The following is a 27,431-nucleotide window of genomic DNA, read 5'->3' as shown; positions in this document are numbered from 1 at the left end:
TATCCCCTTTACATGACTGCTTTGCAAATATTCTTATCGCATGCAATAAACAATATATTTTATCTTGATGTTATTATCTATAATTCTTTTTATATTTAACACCTTAAAATGCAGAAAGAAATTCAGGTCCAGAGCTGTGAAATGTCGTTTTGATTAATTCTGAGAAAAAAAAATGAATACAGATCCATTAAAGATGTGTTGGCTTGAGAACTATGATTGCACAGATGTTAACAAAAACCTATACTATCTGTTAACGAAATGGTCTAATTTGCAAATGTGCTACAAGGTTGGCCGAATGCCCTGCTAATCTGTCTTGCTGTAGAAAACAGGTACGCTGCTGGAAAAAGGCTGCCGAGAGTGAGTAAGTGTTTCGAGTTTTGGGACCGCTCTGTTAGGTTGGCACAGCATAGTCCTGGCGTGTAATGTCATAGTTTTAAGTATACTTCGAAGACTACTTAGAACTGTGAAAACAGTAAAGGTAGTAAACGCTATAGGTGTCAGCTGCATGCACGAGAAAGAATCCTCGAGCCCACTGTCAAGCGCGTGTCCACGTCCCTCTTTTACTTCCAAACCACCGACTGTTAAAAAATTAGCGGTTGGCTCGGATCTTTAAGCCCCAGCTGCTTGCGTGCTGCTTCATAGTAGCCGAGCAATGCTTCAGCACCACGGACAGCAACCGAAGGAAGCCTCCTGCTGGCGTTGATATTCTCTTTATTTAGATTCCATGGGCCGCACTACGTTTCAGTCCATTACTGGAGTGCACAGGTATTCGCATCAACCTGCAATAAACTGCTGCCACCCGAGTCAAAGCGCGGCTTCTTCACAGAGTCGTTTGCATCAAGTATACGATGGTCTAGCCTTAAAGGGGTTTTATGTGGACCACATCTGGGCAATTAAAGACGTGTTTAAATTAAAGGTTATTTAAGGCTGAACAATTTGCGATTTCCAAGCAGATAACGGGCACCTTTTACCCTCCAAGTATTCTTGTGGTGTCCAGTAGTGTAAAATATGAAAGGCTGTAGACACACCCCCTCATCGGCACAGCTGTGGTACGTTCCAATGATGCTGGTCTAGCCCAGGCGCTCGTTGAGGCTGGCAAAGCAGCGACTCTCACTTCGAAGCTGAGCGCACGCCTACCAGTCACGCGGCGAACTCGTCGGCAGCACTGAAATATAAATATATATATATTTATATATACATATATAAATATATACACACACACACACATATATATACATTTAATAAAGGAGGAAAATATACTATCAGAAACGCGCTAAAGAAACAAAAAGGAGATACGCACCGATAAGGAGAAGGGGGATTTAAGGAGTAGGCACACAGAGGAAAGGTGGAATGGCAGTAAGACCCCGTTATGGCAAGGCTTCACAGCAGCGGTGCCAGTGATGCTCTGAGTGCGGAGATCTCTCCATTCCCGGACGGCGTCCGACACGGGGGTAAGTGAGCTGTTTCCTTCATATGGCAGGGCGTTACCGCCACTTTGGAAGTGTCTATGCGTTTAGCGGACGTCTTCGAGAGGTCCTCCGATTTTCGTCGGGACCTAAATCACCTCTTCGTGCGCTTCTTTTTGGAGAACCAGTTCGGCTACAGGGGTCGAGCGAGCCTTTAGGTTGCGCTCTGGCAGAGAGGACGCCGTGCCCTTTGCCACGCGCTGTTTTTATTATGAATGCATAGCAGCCCTTGCTTTTTTATTATGTACCTCTACTTGCGAAACGTAAAAGTTTTGCCTATCTAACACAGGTCTAAAACCTTGAACAGAGACCAGACTTAGAGGGGGACAGACTGCGTACACAAACTTGACCATGACCAGTAATAATGTGCTGTAGTCTGGTGTTTGTTCTGTTACATGTAGCGGATTGAATTCGGTGAATTCCGGTCGAATTTGCATACCTTCTTTTATTCTGAAGTGATCCCTGCTTCTTTCCCGTATACAGTCCCAACCTGAGGGAAATACGCGAGCGGCAGTCACCGTTGTCTTCATGGTCTGGTGATCTGTAGCGCAGCTCTCATCGCCCGCTGCGGTTCTGGCGAAGATAAAGTGCGAGGCTCGTGGGGTACTCGATTTTCTATGCTCGTTTGCTGTTTTCACCAATTTCAATTGTATGGGTAGCCGCATCTGTCGTTTGCACGTATCTTCTGATTTGTGCCAATCAGAAAAATCTCTAAACATACGAAGGAAATCTTTATTTCACAGAGACGATCATTCTGGGTGCGCTTATCCCGGTGTATGTAGACGGAGATCGTGCTTAGCGGATCACCCGAAGTCGGGCATAACACAGAAGCACAGATGCGGGTGTGTAAAGTTTGAGATATTAAAGTCGAGGTACTGTGCAGAAATGAAGCCACTGAGGCAAAGTCAGTTTTCTTGGACATGTTGCATGATGGATGCACCTCACAAGTTTTGGCAAGCTTTTTGTTGCTTCTTTAAAAAAATCACCAGTAGCTTTGCATTTCCTAACACCTCGTGAACACCAACTTTAAAAATAAACGTGCTGTTGGGTTTATTTGCCATTGTTTTCTTTATGATGCATAATACGTCAATTGCAGACAAATTAACGCAATACACTATATTATACATATTTACAAGGTACGTCCCAGAAAGAATCTGATCTGCTGGGCTTTTTAAAGATAGGCCACCTGTTTGTTTCGGATCCGCTGCACGCTTGTCTTGCTTTTTTAAATAAATGAATAAAAGTCAATTTTATCAAAAATAAGTAAAAACACAAAAATAAAAACTAAACTCTGTCTTGATGAAACTAGACAGGCCGTTCTCCCAGAAGAATTGTAAATGTTATGTTATGCCGTGAACGCATGCGTTTTCACAGAATTAACTGTAGTGCTCTTTTGAGATGCTGTAATACCCAAGGATGTGTGGATTACAGTTAGCGTTATGCATGAATTAAACTAAGACCCGCTTGAGTTTGTGCACTGCAGTATTGTGGATCCTACTGTTTATGGATTTCGTCGTTGGATTCCCAACAAAGACCTGTGTTTCGTACATTCGTTCTTAAATACTCATTTTGGAGGCTACATTAGTAATTAATGAATAATTGGTATTACTTTACATGCGACTCAGTAACAAACTGAAGGTTTCTCCGTTAACAATGAAGTCTGTCCATCCTTGTCCTTCGGCAACAGAAAATATTAACATGCAGTGCCTTTACTTCTGGTGCGGGAGCGTTTCAGCATCGTCTTGTATCCAATTATGATCCTAAGAGACAAAATAAAGCAGCGCACGCATATTGCCTAATCAAAAAATGCTTTGCCTTGGAAAACACTTGTTGAAAATAAATAAATAGATGCAGCCAGTTTCTCGGGGTAAATAACGGCACAGAATGGAGTTATTTTCACATTTGAAAGGCAGATATTTTTTGTAAGGTAGATTTTAAAGGCCACCGTGTTTTGTAAGCTGAATATGGCCATACTTCATCATATTACATTGAACAGCTAATTGATGTTGATCATGGCCAGCCCAGTCAAATAACTTCACAAACAGTCAAGTTTACAAGCTGCTATGTTTATTGTTCAGTGCTGCTAAATTGCCACTGCCTATTTTCACCCCAATTAAAGTAACTATAAATATTATCTTCAGTGTTCATCTGTGAAGAGCAAATATAATTTGCTGTAAACTAAGCATAATTATACTGGGGAACTTTTATTGCAGCTGTTCAAGTACACCAAATAAGAGCTTGACATTTCTGTACAATCATTTCAAATCCCCTTGTCAATAATACTTAAGCACTGCATTTTAATACTTTGCTATTGACAAAAGGTTATCGCAGTCTGAGGTTAGCTTTCTTAGCTCAGGTTGGTCACAGCTTGCCTTTTATGTTTGAAATAATCGGGTTTATTGCCTTTTTTATTCAGAAGGTTATGTGTGCAAACGCAGGTGAATAAATGCTGGTGATTTGTGTGTCAGTTTGTACTTTACAGCATGGGAACATATTACTGCATGGCGATGTGTTCCACAACTTGTGCGTGCAAATGGGGTTCTGTGCGTAGTCTCTGTAGTAAAATGTCCTGAACTTCATTATTATGATTAGGATCACTCTATAATAGAATGCCTTTCATGTCTGACAGTCTTCCATGTCTGTCTGTCTATCATTATTACTACTTTGTATTTGACAGACACCTTTGTCAAAGGCAGCTTGCAACATATGAGTGCAACTGGTTACAATTCATCTTTTAAAAAAGTTGGAGCACAGGCAGATGAATTGACTTACTCATGGTCACACAGCGACAGTAGCAGGATTTGAACCAACAGCTCAAGGGTTTGAGGTCCAAAGTCTTACATTCTATGTTACTCTGCTTGTCAGTTGTTCTATCTATCTATCTATCTATCTATCTATCTATCTATCTATCTATCTATCTATCTATCTATCTATCTATCTATCTATCTATCTATCTATCTATCTATCTATCTATCTATCTATTACAAAGCAATGTGTTTTTGGGGTAAGAGCACAGGGTCAGCTATTTGTACAGCACCCCTGGAGCAATGGCAACCTTTGACTTAGCAGCACAGACTGCCTTTAGCCGGAGAGCCACCACTCTGCCCTAATCTATCTATCTATCTATCTATCTATCTATCTATCTATCTATCTATCTATCTATCTATCTATCTATCTATCTATCTATCTATCTATCTATCTATCTATCTATCTATCTATCTATCTATCTATCTATCTATCTATCTATCTATGGAAAATGGCTACCTAAATGAAATGTATTATGTATGTACACTGCAAAAAATGAAATCTAAGCAAGGGAAAAGTATTTATATAATATCATAAAATTTTATTTTCCTTATTGTAAGAATTATTGACTTATCAAAAAACTTGTATTTGCAATTATTTAACATGCTTTGAGAAATATTTGCTTACCCCATTGGCAGATTTGTTTGCTAAATAAAAGCAAAGCAACTCTCATTTAAAGTTTATTTGTCTAGTTTTTGCCTTTGCATTTTTTGCAGTGTATATATAGTACTAGCTATCTGTCAAGCACTTTAAGAAATAGAAAAGACCTCTAGAGATATACTGTATTTTCATTATCATCTTTCCACCTATTTAAAAGTAAAGGTAAAAACCTACGAATCCCTGAATGAGTGGATCGGTACACATAAGGTTTGGATGCATGTAAGTGTCAGAGTGTGTATGCGTATATGAGAGTATGGTGGGGAAGGAAAGCAATGGTTCTGTCTCTTTTATTGGTAAATTTTGGCAGCCTTTTGAAGAGCAGCTTTTACTTTGCTTAAGACTCTGAGATCAATTGCTCTGTTTTTGCTGAATGCTGAAACTAGAGGGAGCTCCACATCCACTGGAGTTGCTGCCGACTGCACATGTGGCACCATGTCATGGAGCCCAAGCCTGAAGTTTGTTTTTGTTTTTGTTGTTGTTGTTTTTTTTTTTTTAATATTCAGTTTTGCTTTTTGCACATTGCCAAGTAATCACAAGGTAAGCTAGCCCATCTTGAGCTTTGGAGAGTTGTAGATTGGGTGTTTGGGTCACTCGAGTAACTCCTTTCCAGCTCCATGAATTCAAACATCTCCTGTCGTTTGGCTGGGCATATGAAGGGCAGGACTTGTTATTAGACTTTGCACTGTAATGAGATGTGTGGTATCCATTGAAATAACATGATGGACTGGTGCCAGTCAAATAAAGCATCTCAGGATAGGACTACAGGTCGGAAAATTATGTTTTTGAGATCCGCAAAGGCAAGTCCTTTTGTAAAGAAATGTCACCCTAGGAGGCCACACATAAATATTTCTGTTGTTCTTCAGATTGCCATTTTGACTGAGGATTTCGTTTTGTTGGCACAGTCTGGTATGAAGATCAGATATGAGCGTCAACACGTAGGGCTCTTGGCGTTCTTAAGTGCTGCTTCTGCTTTGGAGCAGCAATGCTAACTGAGGGGGGAATAAAAGAACAGGGCTGGCAGCACAAAAGAGCCTCACTTCAGCAAAATGTAGCCATGAGTACATGTACCGTATTTCACAAAATGAGGCCACGAGCCTGAAAATGAAGTGCTGCGGCCATCTGGAGATTGACGAAGAGAAGGACGAGATGAGGCAGTTGTAAGACTCACTTCGTGATGCACCATGATTTCTTCTGGGATCTCATTTACAAGTGAAAACTAAAAAGAGTCAAATCTCTTTATCCAATTAAAATGGAATTCTTTCTAGCAACTGTTTGGAATTATTAAGGTGGTGCTTTGAAGTTAACTTGAAAACTGAGGCAAGAAAAATAAAATAAAGATGTAAAACACAGCATTTAAGGTTCATTTAGATGACAAAGTAGCCTTTAAACTTAGCAGTTCACCTTCTTTTTGCACTGGCTGCTTTTCCTTGTTGGTTTTTAGTCCAATTTGTGCCGGTAGTGTTTAACGCTGAATATTTTAGTCTTTATAATCTGTACGCACTCTGAACCTTAATGTTGTCTGGAATGCTGCATGAAAATAAATTAAATTAAATTAAAGTGTAAGTAAAACAACTGTGTATTCTTACATGAAAACCACAGCCTGTAACATTAGTTGAAATCTCAGTAGTCTTTAAAACTGTTTGAATATTGTCCTCGTAAATCAGAACAGGATCATTTAGCATCTAATGATTGCATTTCAGTAAATCCGGCAGCCATTCCAATCATCTGTCCATCCAGTATTGAAGCCGTTTATCCATTTCAGGATCACAGAAGCCAGAGCCTCGCAATGGCAGCATTGTAGGCCAAGAAGGAACCAGCCCTGGATGAGACACCAGTGCATCAGAGTGGCGCATTCACTCACAGAGGACACATTTTGAGATAGATAGATAGATAGATAGATAGATAGATAGATAGATAGATAGATAGATAGATAGATAGATAGATAGATAGATAGATAGATAGATAGATAGATAGATAGATAGATAGATAGATAGATAGATAGATAGATAGATAGATAGATAGATAGTTGCTAAGGATCCTAACTTGAGCAGTAAATGGTTAAATTATTTAATGACTTGGATACACTACATGGCCAAAAGTTGGTGGACACCTGACTGTAACACCTATATGGGCCTGTTGGATGTCCCATTTCAATATCATTAGCATTAATATGCATTTGGCCACTGCTTTGACGCTATTACAGCCTCCAATCTTCTCAGAAGGTTTTCTACAAGATTTTGCAGTGTGACTGTGAAAATGTGTGCCAAGAGAGCATCAGGTACTGATGTCGGATGAGACGAACTGACTTCGGTTCATTGCCAAAGATGTTCAATAGGGTTGAGGTTGGGGCTCAGTGAGAGCCACTCGAGTTCCTCCATGCCTTTATGGACCTAGCGTTGTGCACAGGAACACAGTCAAGCTGGAACAGGAAATGAGCTTCTCCAACATATTGTCACAACGCTAGAACTGCACAATTGTCTAAAATGTGTTTGTATGCTGTAGCATTAACAGTACCCTTCACTAGAACCAAGAGGCCTAGCCCAGACTCTGAAGAACAGCCCCAGACTATTATCTTTCCTTACCAAACATTACAATAGGCTGTATGCAGTCCTGAAAGTAGTGTTCTTCTTGCATCCACCAAACCCACATGTGATTCCTCACTTCCAGAGAACACCTTTCCACTGCTCTGGAGTCCATGTACTTTACACCATTCCAGCTGACACTTGGCAATTTGCACATTGAGCTTAGGCTTGTATGCAGCTGGTCAGCCATGGAAAACCATTTCTTGCAGCTTCCGACGCACAGTTCTTGTGCTGATGTTGCATCCAGAGATTCTGTTGTGAGTGATGCAACATAGGAAAGGCAATTCTTATGTGCTATGTACTTTGGCACTCGGCAGCCCCACTCTGTGAGTTTGCATGGTCTATCACTTCATGGCTGAGCTATTGTTGCTCAAACTGTCCCAATTCACATTACCATCACATCCAGTTGACCAGGGCAGATCTAGTAGAGCAGAAATGTCACATACCGACTTGTACCAAAGGTGGCATCATATGAAAGTGCTACATTTAAAGTCACTGAGCTCTTCAGTATGGCCCAATATAATCTCCAATATTTATCAATGGAGATTATATACAGTAGCTATGTGCTGATTTTATGCACCTGATAACATTGGGTGTTATAATACCTGAACGTAATGATTTGGAGGGGTGTCCTCATACTTTTGGCCATCATAATAATAATGTCTACTATGAATAGTGAAGGATGGGTGCAAGCTGTTTTCAAACCAAAATAATGTAAAGGAGTTCAAAGTATGTAAAAAAGATGGTTATTATATAAAAATATTCATAACATGATTTGAGGATTTTGGTGTCAAACCATACAAAACAATATGAAGATAGCACCATTAACTTATAGCCACACTAGGTCTGTGCAGGTCTGGGCCCTGCCTATCAGTTTAAGTTGGCCTGTCATTTGCTTAACAAAATGGTATCTCAACAAATCCCCTCCTGTGCAGACCTTCCATCTTGACTCCTTCCTCTGGCCTGTCTTCCTCTCACTAATTCAAATCTTGCCCAACTTGTCACCCCTGGGTTAGAATCATTTCCAGGACTGCCTCAGGAATAACTTGTGGTTCCAGAATATGGTTGTGGAACCGCAAAGGCACATTCAATGCAACGGGCTTCCCTGTTCCCCCCTATTACCCTCGAGGACTACAAATAACAATCTGTCACTGTCTTTCCATTAATGTATTTTCCCACGTGGTGATGCTCACATAAGTAATTATTGTTAGTACCATATTTAAGTAGGTGATTTATGGCCTCACTGATGTTCCAGACACCATGTAAATACCTAAAAACCCCTCATCCCAGCTGGATGTTCTTCCACACTACTATGACTTTACAAAGGAAATTTTGGTTAGGGTTTGTAATGCAGGATGTTCGATGATGAATGGTGACCCATGTTGTTGATGCTTCATAAGGATTAGAGTCAAAGGTGATGTAGGTATGGAGCTCAGATAGTTTATTATCATCACCAAACAGCACAATCTTGGTTGGTGGTTTTCAACCAGTAGTTTGGGAACAAGGCTAATTTGAAATCATATGATTGCACATATTAGATTAGATTGACCAGACAGTTTCATTAACCTTGTCAGGAACTGCAGCTGGAGAGTAATGACAAAACTGCACATTGCACCCTGCTGTATGCGTCTGTAGGAGAAACCATGTAAGAAGTGCAGGCAGCTGTCTATTGAGCAGGTGGGACACACAGTGCATCATTGATAGATGAATCATGTCACAAATGGATGAATGTGTGTATGACGCACTTCAAAGGAGACCTACAGAAGTGAGCACTTGGTGAAGCATTCTGGCACTTTCTCTGTGGTGTGCCATTCATTATCCAGACGCCGGTTGGGTGTAGTATTGACTGTCGAAAGCACGGACAACGTTTTTCACTATTTAAACATTTTTAAAAGATCACCTTCAACATATATGGCAGCAGTTCTTCCTTGCCACTCATGGGGCATGTGTGGCTATGCTTTGATTAGAATGACAACAAAGGGTTCTACCCAATCAAGCATTTACTAACCATCATGGGAGGGGATTCCTTCCCTGTCATAAGAGATTTGTGAATGTGTTCTTATGCTTTTAGAAGAACAGCACACATCCTTTGTGAGGATTTGCAGGTATCAGCGTAGTCCCTGGAAGAGCATGTCAGTGGTGTTCAGCTTCCATGAGGGGCCAGCTTCTATTTAGTCACCCAGTATGCCGTCCATATTTTAAAGCTAAGATGTTAAAATAGACAGCATTAGCAACAGAAAGGGTCACAGGGTAAAGACTGACATTTTTCTGTATGCAGAAGTCACTGTCCTTACTGTTCTCTTCTCTGTGTTTTATTGTGTTTTGGTATTGTTTAAAGTGCATTGTTTTTTCCACCCTCAGCGACAAAAGCAAATGTAAATGTGATCGTTGGCTTGATTGCAGTTTTCTGTCATTTTCTGCACTGCTGTTGAGATAATATATATACACGAAAGTGTTGGTCCTTCACGCAGTCTGCAGTTCTGCTATTATAAAGGGATGGAGTCAAAGGTGCACTTTTGAGCGTGGGCTTTTCATTCCTCTGAGGAAATGTAAATGTCAGTTAAAGCGTTTCAGTTCAGTTCCTCTCTCATATTTAGTTTGATCTTAAGGAAAATTCTGAATGCCAAGTATTGCCTTGATGTAACTTGTGGGCATGATGTATCATGACATCTCAGTCCCAGAAAGCACATGATTTGCCATCTACTGACCACCAGGTCCCCTAGAGGCACCATGCTGGGCTCCATCACTTAATCTCTAGTTTCTTCCCCTGCAGCTATCCACTTTGCTAAACTTGCCCCAATAGCTAACGTGAAAGCAATGACAAGTGAGTCATTTGTTACCCAATAGCTCTCACATTCTGTCTCGCTTGAAAGTGATGAGTCGCTTGCTGCGATAAGAAAATTCAGTATGGCAGCTGAGGGTCACCACTGTCGTGCTCTCAGCAGCACCAGCACACCTGCAACTGCAAACCATTATTTTTTTTTCAATCACTCTCAATGGCAGTGAAGGCTAATAAAGGAACCAAGGGCGCTGTCACCATGGATTCCAATACCGACTTTTATACTGCCGACTTCAGATGGCTCCAAAAATCAGACTCTGCTAGAAGGGGGATCTCTCTTGAGTTGTTTACATTATTCATTTTTGTTAGGTATCCATCCAGAAATATGCCCAGTACATTCACAAGTCTCTATATTACCACTACACAGTTTGCCCAGATAAACTCATTAAACTGTTAGCTCACAAATAATTAAGAATTGACAACAGAATTTTTTTTTTCCTTTACAAATCTCATCTCCATTCCATTTATCTGTCTCTCTCTTGCCCTCACTCCCTCACAGAGAAGTGTGAGTTCCACTTCACAGAAAAGAAAATCAGATTTACACAAAAAGCAAAACACTGCCCATCTGTCAATGCATTATACAGATACCTCATGCAAATCGGCTTTCTGTTTAATAAAGCGTTTTTAATAGCTTGCTTTACATGCCCGCTCTAATCAGATTCAGTCTTCTTGCTGGATGAATCCTTACGTCTCTGTATAAACCCACCCAGTCCCGAATCAAACAAGATATTATGAGATTTATGAGAGACACGTCATTTACATTGACCACTTTGAACCAAATTTGACAAATGCCTGTGAGTGAAATAGCTGTCTGTTGAGCAGCAGGAACCCTGAAATAATTAGAGTGGGCCACCCTTTTTGACAGGAACCTGGAGCCTGCTTATTTATTAAAACTGTTGTCGATGCAAATCTCCCCCCCCCAACCGCTGTCTTTCCGCCTCTCTCACTCTTTATATGGATTGAGGGAGTCACATTTATGTATATATCAGTCTTCAGACACATCTGCCAAACATGAATTTTGTTCAGTGTTTCTGGCTGTCTGGGGTTTTCAGTTTAACAAATGTAAAAGTAATGGAGCTTTCATTGAAGATGATTATTCTTCCATGGTTTTCACTGCATTGATTGAGAACTGAATTTGACACAGCATTTTACTATAACTCTCGGAGCTCTGAAATAAAATGCAGCTATGATTTTGTAAGTTGCATTCTGTTCATGCACATTGATTTCTTTTTGTTGCTGTTGTTGTTTTTCACTGTAAAAGTTTAGCAAACCCACAAGTGGGCACTCATAGTATTAAGCCCGACATATTATTTTGGAATAAACCATTCCTGCTCCTCTTGGCGAAATGATATGACAGGAGGTGGAAATTACTAATAACACCACAATGCAATATTATCATAAACTTGGGTCATAACGCAATATTATTGCTATTTTGTTATTCTCCTTATTAGAATAAGTAGGGTTTGCAATTGCCAGGGAGCTTAACTTATATTATCTCAAAAGTTGGACTATTGTAATATTTAGATTTTTTTTTATGCTTTAAAATGTTAAATATTGCAGTTCAGTTATGTGATATACAAGGGGGGGGGGGGGGGGGCAAAAATAATGAGAATTTTTTTTTTAAAAATCGTATATTTCTCAGAACATTTCCAAAATGTAATCACCCTCAAAATACTCTCCCTGAGACATAAGACACTTGTCCCACTTTTTCCATTGTTCAAAACTGTTCTGCAACTCTTGCAAAGTTATGGCCTTCAGTCCCTCTGTCGTTTGCTTCTTGACCTTCTCTACATCCAGAAAATGCTTCCCTTTAAGGTCCATCTTCATTCTTGGAAATAAGAACAAATTGCAGGGTGCAAGGTCTGGGGAGTAGTGGAGGGGGTGGAATGAGAAACCGTTATCATCTCGTTTTTCATGAGAAACTGCCACACAATCAATGCTGATCGCCACAATTCAGGTTGTTTTCTCCGCACTGCATCACGTAATCGCTTGAGCACTTCAAAGACGCCACTTGGCCAAATGATGCAGAGGGCGGTCTAGTACATGCGCCTAGTGGCAAACGTCGCAACTAATGCCCCTCCAGCTTCCAGAAAAAAAATTCTTGTTATTTTTGGGGCCCCCCTCATATATCTTCCCTGTTTTTACTCTGTTCATCCCTCCTGAATGATTTAAATGTAGGAACTGATTTCAATCAAGTATCTAAGCAGAGTCTACGGCTTGTACATCATCTACATTTAGGCCTAAGTGGTTCCATAGCAGATGAACCCTTATGTTCATAGCAGAACTGTCAACCAACTATTGAAAGTGCAATGTTTCTGTCTTCACTGGGTATGACTGGTACTGCTAATTAACGGTTTCGGTCTTACTTAACTTAGAAACTTATTTAACTTATTTAATGGAAGAAATGCATTTATCACTTACCTCCCGTTGGTTCAATTATGCCTCATCATGGTATTCAGCTTCATTGTTACGCTGATGACATCTAGCTTTCAATTTCTTCTAAACCATCTCTGGTTTGTTCTCGGTCCTCTTTGGTTAGTTACCTCCATGATGTTAAAATTTGGATGGTGCATCATCTTAATAGTGACAAGTTTGAAATTCTCCTTGTTTGCTCTAAAGCTACCCTTTCAAAATCTAGAAATGTTAACGTCTGCATTGATGACTCCCCTGTTTCTTTACGTCCTCAGGTTAAAACCCTTGGCATTGTTTTTTGACAGCACTCTGTCATTTTCAGTCTCACGTTAATACCACATCCCATGCTGCCTTTTATCAACTTCTTCTCTCACTGTTCTACTCTAATTCATGCATTCATCACATCAAGGTTAGGCTGTTGTAACGCTCTATAGTCTCGTATCCCCGCTAGACTTGTGAACAAGCTGCAGTCACTTCATAATTCTTCTGCTTGCTTATTGAGTCAAACTTAAGCTCACAGTCACATTATCCCTGTCTATCTATTTAATAAAACACTTAATGTCTATGTGTGTGTGTCTGGTCCATATGTGCAATCTGATTGGTCAGTTTGGCTTTGGCCAGATTGGTCAGTTTCGTTGTGGATCAAGACAGGACATGCTCGGCAGTGGAAGTTGAAACGCACAAGGATACCAAGGAAAGAGGGAGAAGGAATGCTGTGAATTTCATTCAGACGTGTAAAGTATGAATGCTTAATTTTATAATGGGAGCCCACATACCATTGATGGTAGTGATAAAGCAAACAATAGGCAAGCAACACACTTCAAAATGACAGAGCATGAGAAGCAGGCTTTATGGGAACGTGATAAGAGAGGAAGTGCTAGCTAGTACAGGTTGAGACACACAAGGATGCTGAAGAAAGCCATAGGACGAATGCTGAGGGTACGCTAAGGCAAGAGATATCAAAAAGCTTAAAATGTATTACCTGTCTTTTGACAGGAAACGTAGCTAGTTGTACATAAATGTCAATGGCTGCCCGTTAAGTACTCCATTGACTATAAGATTCTTGTCTCCTTTTACAAAGCATGCCATGATTTGGCTCCCAGTTATTTAAAAGCTGTTCTTAAAGATTGCACACCAGCCCGTTCCACTTCTGGGCCTCTTCCATGCGAGACTCAGATTTTATTTACGCTGCTCCTCAACTCTGGAACAACCTCCCGCGTAAAATTTGGAATTCTCATTTCTTTATTTAAAAAGAAAATCTTAAAACCCACCTTTTAAAAATTGCATTCTCAGTGCCAAAAATATATACAATATCCTTCTTAATTGATCTGATTATTTATTTACTTACCTATATGTTCTGCTTTATTGATTCACTAACCATAGTGCCTGTTAAAGAAAGGTAATAGAATCATTAAAAAAATGTGCTCTCTCTTTCCCCATGTGTACCTTAAGCAGCTTTTCCGTGTATTTGTGTGTGTGTAAACGTCTCTTATCCAGCACTCCCTCTCTCAAGCGCGTTCTCGTAAAGCCTGCACCTCATACTCTTATCATTATTTTTGTGGTGCCTTTCATATCTCTTGTCTGGTTTTATATTTGCCGTCTTTGGGAGCGACTCTCTCAGGATACCTCATATGCCTTTACTCCTCCTTGTGCATTTCCCACTCTCCCATCGTCTTTTCTTGCATCACTAAAGCCAAACCGGCCAATCAGCCCACAGTCAAACTGACCAATCAGATTGCTCTGAAAGACTGGACACACAGACCTTAGAGATTTACCATTTAGTAGATATTTAAATTTGTCCTTGAGTGTCTAGTAAGTTAAATATGTATTACTTTTTTAAAATAATTTTTGATTATATGCAAATGATTGTTAAAGATTCTTGGAACTACATAGGTATAAAATACATTTCAACCATTAAGCAGATATCTTCACAATTAAGTATTACATGTTCTTGCACAAGCAAAACATTTAAAAAACTGTTCAGTTCTCAAGTAATCATAAATGTTACATGTTAATTAACAGCAGAAAACATTTTGTGATGCTTTACAACCTCTTACGTTTTTGTTATTCTTGGAACAACATTAGCTTGCTTTTCTTTTACCCATGACATGGAGCTTCATTGCGTCTTAAGAGATGAGCTTTGGCCAGATGGGAGCAAACAAAGCGTCTGCAGCAACCTGACGGTGTTGGCCTGTATTTGACAAGCAATATCTGAAGGGCTTTCTTAGTTCTCATCGGGTACATCACTTCTTGAATTTGAATATCATTAGGAATCCTCCTTTAAGCCCTCCTGCCCGGTAGAATTAGAGAGATGGTCCTAGGTTGTAGTGCACTGAACTACTTGATTTTTACATTGTAATCCTTGAAAATGGCATGGTTTACAATGAGCTCTTTCTTCTCTGTTGAAATCCAAAATGAACCCAAGTTTGACCAGAGGTTGGGTATCTCAGTGGCAGGCTAATATTTTGTCAGTCAGTCAGTCAGCCATTATCCAACCCGCTATATCCTAACACTGGGTCATGGGGGTCTGCTGGAGCCAATCCCAGCCAGCACAAGGCGCAAGGCAGGAACAAACCCGGGCAGGGCGTCAGCCCACCGCAGGGCACACACACACCAAGCACACACTAGGGACAATTTAGGATCGCCAATGCACCTAACCTGCATGTCTTTGAACTGTGGGAGGAAACCCATGCAGACACGGAGAATATGCAAACTCCATGCAGGGAGGACCCGGGAAGCGAACCCAGGTCTCCTTACTGACAGGCAGCAGCACTACCACTGTGCCACCGTGCTGCCTGCTAATATTTTGTGATACACCATTTTCTAAAATGCAGAACTAATGTATTTCATTAAGTACGTATGTAAGTTCCAATAAAATGTATTACTTTTGCTTTCACAGACATGGTGCAATGCAAACTAAACACACTTGTATACATGATGCAAAAAAAAACTTGTTCTTAGTGTGTCTATGACATATCATGATGAATAACAATTGAAATTCTCTACTTCATTGATTTTTCACTCATCTCTGTTATACAGAATTATGATTTAATTCTGCAGTATATTGAAATACCATTTTGCTTCCAAATTAAGATGCCCTCAAACTGATAAAGCAAGATGCCTTTATTGTTACTTTAACAATATAATGAAATATATCGAAGCACACCCTCCTTTAAAAACAAACTTTCAAGGAAAGAAAATATTATGCAAGTAAATATGCCATTATGTGAGAACAAAAAGACTCAAATACTGCTATTGTTTCCTCTCCATACAGTGGAATTCTATGTAACAAACAGAATCTGCTTGTTCTGAGTCCATTTGAGGCATATCATGCATATATATGTTTTTTTTTTTGATGTGGAACTGCTTTCGCTAGGCGAGCCCGTGACTGCCGAATAATTTTCCCTTGACAAGCACACGCTCACAGGAGATCACATTCCCTTCACAAGCTGTCCGCACGCACAGTGAAGTCCATTCCCATCACACAAGCTTGCCTACTTACCCTGAAAAACAAGACTTCAAGACTTTTGTGGTGTGTGACAGCTAAAATGCTTTGAATGTAGAAGACATACGCACTAATTTTTAAGTTTGTGAGTGTGGAAATGGTGTGTTTTAAATTCAAATGCAATACAATCTATTATTCCCTTTTTTTTGTTTTTTTATTTGAGCAAAGTAAATGTTGAGATAATACCATAATTGACATGTAGTGAGAAGTCAAGCAAAGTGACACCTTTTATTGGCTAACTAAAAAGATTACAATATGCAAGCTTTCAAGGCAACTCAGGCCCCTTCTTCAGGCAAGATGTAAGTTGCTTCGAAAGCTTGCATATTGTAATCTTTCTAGTTAACCAGTGAAATGTATCATTTTGCTTGACTTCTCAGTACATCCATAATAGCTAACACAGTACAACACCTTAGTACTACCCCAAATGGCAGAAATGCCCATGGATAAGAATGGGACATTTTGTTTCACCTGTTTAAACCTGAATAAATAACAGATACAATGTGGTGTTGTCATAATACTTGTGTCATAATAACATAATATTGTGATTTTCTTTTATTATAATACTAGTTGATTACCCAGTGGCTTTGCTCATTGAGTGCAAGGGAAAAAAATAAAATGTAGTCCATCCATCTTCTAACCCGCTGAATCCAAACACAGGGTCACGGGGGTCTGCTGGAGCCAATCCCAGCCAACACAGGAACCAATTCCAGGCAGGGTGCCAACCCACTGCAGGATACACACAAACAGCACACACTAGGGCCAATTTAGAATCACCAATCCACCTAACCTGCATGTCTTTGGGAGGAAACCAGAGCACCCGGAGGAAACCCACGCAGGCATGGGGAGAACATGCAGACTCCACGCTGGGAGGACCCGGGAAGCGAACCCAGGTCCCCAGGTCTCCTAACTGCGAGGCAGCAGTGCTACCCACTGCGCCACCCCTAAACTGTAGTCTATAAGTTATTAAACAGTAAAACATTAACATTTAAGAAGTAAAGATACATTGAGCACTACTCTAGTGGTTTCGGGTAAACTACATTTTAAAGGCGCTATAACACAACAGGTAAGTAAGTAGTGGATCCCTTGTGAAAGGCGCTACACGACCGTTGTGGTATAGAAATTACATTTTCTATATGATCGTCCAAATTTTTGCCTGACAACCTTGCACTACATGCCTGTAATTTACTTGTAAAAATTATTAATCACAAAAGCAACCTTGAATGTTGTGGGGTTTTAGTGACCCAAACTTACCTTAAGGGACAGTAAGTAGTCGTGCAGGGCAATTTACAAACAGAGTCCTGCTTTGATGGCGCCGATTACACTCATTCGCAAAGATTTCCATTCTCCCAGGAGCCGACGGGGACTTGAAGTGTTACAAACAGTGCAAGAAGAGAGGATGCTGCCTGAAACTGCAGAGGTCTCGACTCAGTGGAGCAGCCCGACATTCCGTGCCTCCCAGCGTCCACTTTGTTCTCACGACCCCTCGCCGCTGAAGGCGGTCTCGTCTTCACATTGTTTACAGCTCGGCGCAGTTAAAAAGTAGAAAGACGCAAAGCTGTTTTCCTCATCTCTTCTACTATCAAGTACTGCCAACCAAATAAAAGTTACAATGTGGCAGTTTCAGCGACAGTCACATGGACGAATAAATAAAACTTCTCTGTCAGAACGCGCCTGGCGGCGGACGGCTCAGCGCTGTAGTCCAGACAGGAGGGGTGGGAGAAGGCGACGTGGGGCACACACAAATAATAACAATTTGTAAAGACGATATAAAAATGGCGTCCACAAACGAAGTGATTAGTTCCTGTATTATAATATGTTCTGTGGTCATAGGTAATTTCCATATCATGTGGTCATACGTAATTTCCATTTCATATGTAATTTCCATATCACGTGGTCATATGTAATTTCCGTTTCAAACACGAAAACAATTTTATATATATAGATGGTGAGTATTGCAATCCAATTCTATAGTGTAATGCATTTTATTATTCCCTTTGTACTGTATATGCTTAGACTAAAAATGTGAGTAATAATGTCCACGGACAAATGTGCATCAATCCATTATGGTGAAATAGGTAAACTCTTAAATCAATTTATTAAGGTCATATATATTTTTTTATAAATATTAGAAATCAAATGCAAATATGTCATCAGTGTCCACAATAAGACTCTGAGTAACCTGTTATAGAGTGTAACACACACATGCATGAGTACGCTGTCTAATCTTAGCTCTAATTTAATGCCATATATTAGATGAGCCCTTATGTCTGTAGTGTGACAGACTACTTTATTTGCAAATTGTGTGTTTCATATCACGTTCTTTCATCTCTGTAACACAGAGGAAATAAAAATGCAGATGGCACAGTTTGTACTGTAATCTCTGCAGCCATGCTAACATGCAGTTGCTTGTTTTCTGTCAAGCTCTCGGAGACTCTGTATTGGAATTTCTAGTTTTATTCTCACCTGACTAGCCATTTTGATCTTCTGTTTGTTACCTGCTTCTTTTTGTAGTACTATGGTGTTGTACCGTGTTAGTAGTGAGAAGTTATATAAAATGACACTTTTATTGGCTAACTAGAAAGATTACAATATGCAAGGTTTCAATCTTTCCTGAAGAAGGGCCCTGAGTTGCCTCAAGCTTGCATATTGTAATCTTTCTAGTTAGTCAATAAAAGGTGTCATTTTGCATAACTTCTCACTGCTTCTTTTCGTATATGTATTTTCTGCATGGTGTTGCTGCACTTGTTTGTCTGAGAAAATGTTATAAAATCCAATCCTTTTTTTAACTCAAGTATCCAGATCAATGCAGGGTGAGGAGCGACCCTGAATGGAGTGCCAGTCCATAGCAGGGCACATTCACATACACAATTTAGAGTTGCCAGTTAACACATCGTAACAAACACTTTTTCAAAAGGTAGTTTACATTTCAGGTGATAGTAATGCCGACTGTATTCATGTTTGCTTACAGTCAGGCCCACTCTCTTTGCCCACTTCATTCCCGTGTGATCAGCCAGGCCAACTCGACAGTGTAAAAGGGCTGATCGAAGCACACGCACCACTTATTTTCCCCTTAAACGTCAAAAGTGACCCGTGCCCCTCTGGTCAGATCCAAGTCTAAATTACCAAGCACAAGACTGTGGTAAAGCAACTGGAAAGAAAAGCGGCTAAGTGGTAATATATGCCTTTTTTGACAGGAGGATACTCACTGAGTTATTTCCTTCATAAAGAGAATATTAGCGTCATACTGTAACTCCCTTCTGTGTCCTTTACAGAACACTGAGTCAGTAAATCATACAGAGGTGTCAGAATTGAATCGGTGCTGCCCCTTGCAGGCTGTTTAATTTTGCGAGGTGCTTAGCGAACCTTGTCTAATTCAAGTTCAGATCGCAGAATATTGATAGTCTTGATTAAATGGGAAGCAGGCCGCGAGGCTGTGGAGAAGCCAGGTAAACAGAGCGGAGCTGGAGGGTTGAAGGGCTTTTTATTGTTAGTATTTTGAATGTGATGGGGGCATTGGTGCTTGATGAGGTTTTATTGGGGTGTAGGGGGGTGCAGTGGTGTAGACCGTAAATTACCATAAGCACAAGTTTTAGAGACCCACCAGTTTATTTCTTTTGTGGGGGTCACATACAGTATACTAGAATAATGCAGGACAGGAATCGGGACATAAGATGCCCTGGAGGTGAATTCAGTGGCAATAATAATAATGTCAGTGACACAATGTGTCCGCCAAGATGGAGTGCTATTTCCCAGTTTAATACTAATAGTCCTGGGTGTTATTTACTCCTTGGGTTTGGATATTTAATGTTCTGCACATAAATAGGTGGTTGACAGATGACCTGGGTTGGCCTAGCCCTTTAGAAGGGAGTTGAATACTAAAGTTGCAGGGACACCAAGGTCCAGAGGGAGAATACTAGCAGGATGGCCCCAAGTGTTTCTTAACACACTCTTGACCCTAAAGTGGTTTTTGGGCTTGCTATGTTCCTGACTGGCACTTAAAGGACTCTTCCAAAAACAAGAGTTTGGAGTCAGGAGGACTGGTGTATGCAAGGGCTCACCTGGCAGGGGAAAGAGCAGCTAGAAGGAGGACAGAAAAGGATAGTGAGTGTGTGTCTGAGGGAAATGGGTGGATAACGTGGATGACCCTGTTGTAACAGTCAGGCCCAAAAAAGGCATCAAAACTAGACCTGGGCCTATATTTATTAAGCGACCCAGAATTACACCTAGGAATTGCATTGAAAGACTAACTAGGTTAAGAATTTGTACTACCTCAGAGTGGGACGTAAGAATTATTTATGAAGCATCTTACACTTACTCCTAGGAGTGAGAGCTCATGTTTTAGAATGAACGACGTCACGACTTGACGGTGCCCTGAGCCTCGAAAGAAAAGTCAGGATGACATTTTATAATTGTCTCATATTAATGCTAAGGCTGTACCATAAAGATGATGAAAATAATAATAATCAAAGTAGTAGTTAAAGAAGAAAGAAACATAATAAGGTAGGATATTGCTCTAAGCTGCACATAATTGTTGTTACTTTGCAACAACATAAAGAATGATACAGTCACAAGCACTGAGTTGGAAACACCGGGACACACACACTGAATGAGATGTTAAGCTTGAAATCAGACATGTTTATTTAACAATGAGTGCTTCAACAATTGCTGCTTCCTTGTGCCTTGTGGGATCTCTGGGATCCCCCATTATCTTCTGCGAGGCTCTATTCATTGCCCCAACATTCTCCACTTGCCTTCTTGAACCAGGCTTTTAAAATGTAACATGAATGTTCCAGATGTTCATGGAATGCAAAGCTCAGCCTACCTGTATGACATTTCATTGTCAATCACTCATCCAGCCCTGCTTATCTTCATTGTAATAGTCTGGTTACAACAGTGCGGTTTGAATCCGTGACCTCCAGTGATAGCGTTTGTACTTACTATATGTGTGCTTAACCCCACTTGGGGAGGTAATCTTTATGTGTGTCCCAATTTGCTTCAATGCAGCTTGCTTTAACATTACTGTACCTCACGTGGAATGCAAATTACATATTACCTCATGCGTTTAAAGCTTGGAGCGAAATTCAAAAGATAGTTGGTTGTGGCATACCCAAAAAGTTGCTATTGCAAATCTATATTTTTCACATAGTGTTGACCACATTTTAATTTCAGCTGACAGTGCATGGCTTCTCCATGTAGATAGATTAATCATGTAACTTCTAGATTTGTTACAGATCTTATTCTATTTCTGTCAAATTGATCTTTTTCCAGTTCATTGTTGTTCAGCATTTCTAAAACATTTGCCTTTCCCAGGTTATGCAAGCCAATCTCCACATGAATGCCATTCTCTGGTAATTCCTATCGACAGCTCATGAACTCTCCTGAATCCTGGAGAAGTTTGGAGTCATTTACTAAATCAGGACAACTGATAAAGTGTGTTTTCTCTTGCTCCTAAGAGTATGACCAAAGTTGCTTAACAATGAGATTTTTCTTAGTTAGGACTGTTTTCCTACTTTGAGATTCTTGATAAACATGGGGACTGCACTCAAAGGCCCAGGTCTTTAAATGTTATATAGGGAGAGAGGAACCATTGAACTGCTGACACAAAAAAACAAAACAAATATTACACAATATATTAAAGTTTATTGCAAAAAAGATTTATAAAAAGGCAAAATTAAGAAAAATATTCAAAAATGAGCATGGCAATTAGCAAATTGTTGCCTCCAAAGAGAGAAGAAAACCAAAATTCAAAAACCTGGAACAAGAACAAAAAGTTCAAAAATCAAATAACAAAGAAAGTCCAGAAAAAGAGAGCCAGACAATGTGAAGTTCACAGGTTAAGTGTAGCAAGAAAAATAAAAAAATGAATTAACATGCAATTAACAGAATACAACAATCTTCTTCTTCTTCTTTTGGCTGCTCCTGTTAGGGGTTGCCACAGCGGATCATCTTCTTCCATATCTTTCTGTCCTCTGCATCTTGTTCTGTTACACCCATCACCTCTATGTCCTCTCTCACCACATCCATAAAACCTCTCTTAGGCCTTCCTCTTTTCCTCTTCCCTATCGTTAAGTCGTTGACCCCACTCTGTGACTTTAGGTGGTCTTCCGCTTTGTGGCTGAATTGCTCTTGTTCCTAAACACTTCCACTTTCCAATAATACACTTACAGTGGACTGTGGATTAACCAGCAGGGATGAAATTTTACAAACCTTCTTATTGCAAAGGAGGCATCCTATCACAGTAGCACTCTTGAAGTCACTGAGCTCTTCAGAGCAACACATTTTTTTTCACAAATATTTGTAAATGGAGACTGCATGGCTAGCTGCTTGATTGTATACACTTTGAGCAATGGGTCTGATTGAAACACGTGAATTCAATAATTATGAGGTGCCTCCCGATACTTTTGTCCATATATAGTGTACATCTCCATGTGGTGCTCGGCTGGTATCTCCTCAGACCCATTTCCTTTAGTATGGGGCAAGGGCCCCTTTAGCTACTGGCATCCTCAGTGTATATCGCAGTTTCAGCCCCTACCATTCCCTCCTTTACAGGACTGTATGTACTGCACCTCTTAATGTCAGGCAACACATTCTGCTCTGTGCTTTCATAGAACAGCACAATCGCAGGAAACATGTAATTCAATGTTGTTCTGTTGAGATGGGAGCTTGTGCTGGGTCATGTATTTGCATGAAAATTAGAAAAAGCACAGATGCAAGCTTTGTCCTTGCCACCTACTCTGATGCGTTGTAGTGGGGTGAGTTAACCTGACAGTCCTCACGTAGTAGAAAAATGGAAAAAAGTCCCGTGTGTGTGCTTGTATTTTACAGGTCATTTTGGACAAGAGCACGCTTTAAATACATAAATGACTTGGATGTTGCCTTTTTGATTTGTTCTTGTCCATTTTTAAGACACAGATGCAGAATGTGGTGATTATTGTCATTTTCATGTGTCTTATTTCAGACATCCTGTAAGACAGAGCTAGAGCTACTCTTTCAAAGGCCAGGATTTACCGAAAAATACTGACCCGACAGAAGTGCATCAAAACAATCAGCATACAGGTCCTTCCAGTCGTTCATTCGCCAACATGCTTATCCAGTTCCCAGTCACCAGGACCAATGCCTATGTGTGGGTTCAGTGTAGGAAATAACCCTGGAGAGGTTGTCAGTCCATTGCAGGGTATACTCACTCATGTCATGCCAGTTCAGAGTCACTAATTAAGCAAAGTGGGAGTCTGAGGAAAAAAAGAGCCTTGTGGAAAGGCTGATGGACACACAGTTACATGGACGTTTTGGCCACTGAAAATATTTTGGGGTAGATAACAAAAGAATGAACATATTTGGTATTTGACCAAATGAGCAAACATGCAAAACGTTTTGCTAAATGGGTGATGCTGTCTTCATTTCTGTCTTACACTGTTTATAGAAGATGCTTTCAAACAACATCTCGTGTTCTGTAGGAATAAGTGATATGTCACACCACATTGCATTGCGAGTTGTGACAACCATCTTTAGAGAATTGTAACGGTTTGTTTATGATGAAGAATGAGTAGTAGAGGCATGCTGAAATAAACTCAGTGTTTTTACCAAAGCAAAAGCAAATGGACAATGGAAGAGAGAAGGCATCATACAAAGACAAATTGAATCGGGATGCAAAGAAACACTATTTAAACAAGGCAAGCTTAATGAACAATGTGGATTTGTGCAATTTGCCAGCCAAGGGACAATCAAACTAAACTGACATTTTCTTTCTTTCTTTCTTTCTTTCTTTCTTTCTTTCTTTCTTTCTTTCTTTCTTTCTTTCTTTCTTTCTTTCTTTCTTTCTTTCAAGTTCAGTTTTTAAATATGCCGTCTGTTAAAGGACTGACTTCAATAATACAAAGATTTTTCATCAGCTTGCAGTTTTATAATTCAATTTCATTGAAAAGCATAAATCAAAATTGATATTGATTCAATGTACGTCTTAAGCAATGGGACAAAAAAATAATTTTAAAAGAGCTATTCAGTGATAGGTATTTGGCCTTGTGTTTTCTGAAATTTGTTTTCGGCTAACAGTTTTCCATGCATTTCGAGAATGATGCTGAGGAGACCAGAGATTAACACAGAGGTACATTAAATTAAAAAGTAATGGTAGTCTTTGTAGTAGTCATTGTAGTAGTAGGAGGATAGTTATGTGTACTAAACACACTAGAAAGGATAAACACGAGAACATAAAAATAAAGACAAATAAACCAAAACAGTACCTCCTCTCTGATCCTACATCAATGGGTCTTGAACCCGTGCTTAACAGGAATTACTTAAAAGGACTTACTGAGGAAAACTTGTTAGAATGAATGAATGATCACCCATACTGGTAAAACCTCTCATATTCTCACTCCTTTTTTACTTTGCTTGTTATCTTAAAAGAATATTTTGATACGTAAATTAATACTTTAATGAACAGTTTAATTTCTAAAACCTGAGACTCTATTCTTTCCCTTGGTCAGGGGCATAGGCAGCCCTTGCTTATAAGCTGATAACATTCTGTACTCTCAGAATCATCTAAATAATAGACATGATGTGTCAAATTCATTTATTCATTTTCCATCTCTTATCTGGGACTGGGTCATGGGGGCAACAGTCTTAGTAAGGCCCATACATTCCTTTCCCCTGCCACACTTGCCAGATCAAACTATGGGATCGCAATCTCATCGAGCCCTGGGTCATCCCTGGGGCCTCATCCCAGATGGTCATGCCCTTCAAATCTCCACATGGAGACATCCATATCAGATGCCCAAAACACCTCAATTGGCTCCTCCTGATGTGGAGGGACAGCAGCTCTACTCTGAGACTCTCCCAAATGTGTACACTTTTCACACCATCTCTAAGGGAGAGCCCAGCCATTTCAGCTGCCTTTACCCATGATCTCATCCTTTTGGTCATTACCCAAAGCTCATGACCATAGGTGAGGGTGGTGACATAGATGTACTAGTAAATCGAGAGCTTTGCCTTCTGGCTCAGCTCCTTCTTCACCAATATGGATTGGTATGACTGCACTTGCCACCCCAATCTGTCTGTCGATCTCACCATCCCTTTTCCCTTTACTCGTGAACATTGTCCTAAGATACTTAAACTCCTCCTCTTCAGCCAGTAACTCACCTCCCACTTGGAGAGGACAAGCCACCTTTTTTCTACTGAGGACCATGGCCTCAGTTTTGGAGGAGCTGATCCTCATTCCTGCCGCTTCACACTCACTCACAAACCTAGCTAATGCGTGCCCAACAAAGCCAAGAGGACTACTCCTAAGACCACCAAACTGAACACCCTTTCCTTTCCTGGCTTGTGCATGAAATCACAAAATGGATAAGAGTCAATGCACAGTTTGGAGTCCCACACTTTCTTTGAATGGTGCTGGTGTGTCAAATGATTTAGTAATATATCAAATACTTTCTTTAAATAAGCATTATTATTGAACTTGAAATCTTCTTAGGAGGTACTGATCTGAATTATATAATGGAAGTTTGTCTGGTTTGGGGGTGGTTTGCTGTGCCCACAGAGGCAGTGTGGTGTTGTTGCACCAGCTCTTCAATGGGCAATAGCAGGCCAGAGGAAAGCTATGAGACGCTCCACTCTGTGAAGTGCTATTGATCATGTTTATCAAAGAAAAACTGTACCTCATCCTGAGCAATTGTTGATGCAGACATGTTGAGTGAAGAAAATGAATATTTATCTGAATAAGACTATATTCCAAAAGGATGATTCAAAAAAATAGGCTGAAGGTCATATGAGATAAAAACAAAGAAGTACAGTAAACAAATCCAAAAAGGGCAAATACTCATACAGAATCCAAAAACAAGCATAAAGGTCATAATGAAAAACAAAACCTGAATAAAATAATAGGAAAAAAAAGGTCAATAAATTCAAGGACAGAGCAAACATCATAAACACTAAAGCATCAGCAAAAAATCTTTAAATATTTGCTTGAGCCAAACCACTTTGCAAGACTTTCCTTTTTATGCCCCCTAGAGTTGGGGTGGTCCTGTGGCTAAATGCAGGTCTCTGGAGGGACTGGGGTGGTGCCCAAGCTAAAGATGACTGACATTTGTTTTGACATTAAGTTAAAAATGTCCACCCATCACTGAACCTGCTGAATCCGGTCCAGGGTCATGGGGAGCCAGGCCTGTCCCAGCTACAGTATGTCACATGATAGGTCAGCCCATGTCAGGTTTCCAGTCCATTGTAGGGCACACTCACTCTTACACAGGGTCAGTTTACAAATTGATGATTAAACTAATATTCACATGGAAATTATGTTGTGGTACAACATGAATGTCCTTCACACCGACAGCAACCAGGTGGAGAACTGAAGCTAGCACTCTGAAGCATTCGCACTAACCACAGTGTTAAAGTGATGTGCTAAAGAGCACTACATTTCTAACTGGCACGAGTTCTTGTTTAAGCAAAGAGAATGCAGTTTTGGAGTGAGCCGTTCAGTTTTTAAAACAGCTGGGTAGCTGATTAAGAGTCAAGTCTTCTAAATGATCAGAGTTCCACCCAGGAGTCACAGGTGCTGGAAACAGGCATGGATTGGGTATTTATTATTATCACTATTAGCAGTATTGCTGTTTATTGTTGTTTACTGGACTCGTGGGGATTTTAATTCAACATGTGTAATAGCAGAGTCTTTAGCCTCTTTGAAATTTTAATTAAGCTAATCATTTTTATTGCTGTAAACCTAATTATTACTGTACATTCTCACTGTTAATAGTTCCAAAATGCTGTGGTTATTAAGGAAAACAATACAATGTTGTATTAAGTTAGGGTTGGTTAAAAACCAATCACCAATCCTGCCAGACAATTAGAAAAGGCTTTTTAATAGTAGAACAGAAAGCAGTTACAAAGATTTACCATCAGAATGGGTGAAAAAAAAAAACCAAATTGAAATACGAGTAATTAGTTGCTCTTCTTTGAGAAGGATTCAAAGATGTGACTCGAGGTCAGTGAAGCCAATTCAGTAAATCTAAGGAAGAATGAAAAGGAGATAGTGAGGGTCAAATATGCACTAAATCTCGGCATGGCACAGCATGCAGCCTATTCCTTTTGTCCTTTTCAGCAGTTAATTTAGAGAGATTCACTGTGTAAGTGCCAGAGAAGAAAGACAGGCATGGATAGACTGGACAAGCAGGCTT

General features: G+C 40.0%; 1 protein-coding gene across 1 annotated transcript in view; it reads left to right on the top strand.

Annotated features, from left to right (window-relative positions):
* The first annotated feature begins 1,126 nt into the window (after positions 1–1,126).
* The window catches only part of tenm1 (teneurin transmembrane protein 1), a 900,581-nt gene continuing 874,276 nt past the window's right edge, over positions 1,127–27,431 (top strand). The window contains 1 exon segment of the mRNA XM_051935222.1: positions 1,127–1,451. The gene's annotated coding sequence lies outside the window, so the exon portion shown is untranslated.

Source organism: Erpetoichthys calabaricus, chromosome 12, assembly GCF_900747795.2.
Source record: "Erpetoichthys calabaricus chromosome 12, fErpCal1.3, whole genome shotgun sequence".
In the NCBI taxonomy this organism is placed as follows: Eukaryota; Metazoa; Chordata; class Cladistia; order Polypteriformes; family Polypteridae; genus Erpetoichthys; species Erpetoichthys calabaricus.
This window is presented reverse-complemented; position numbering and strand designations above follow the sequence as displayed.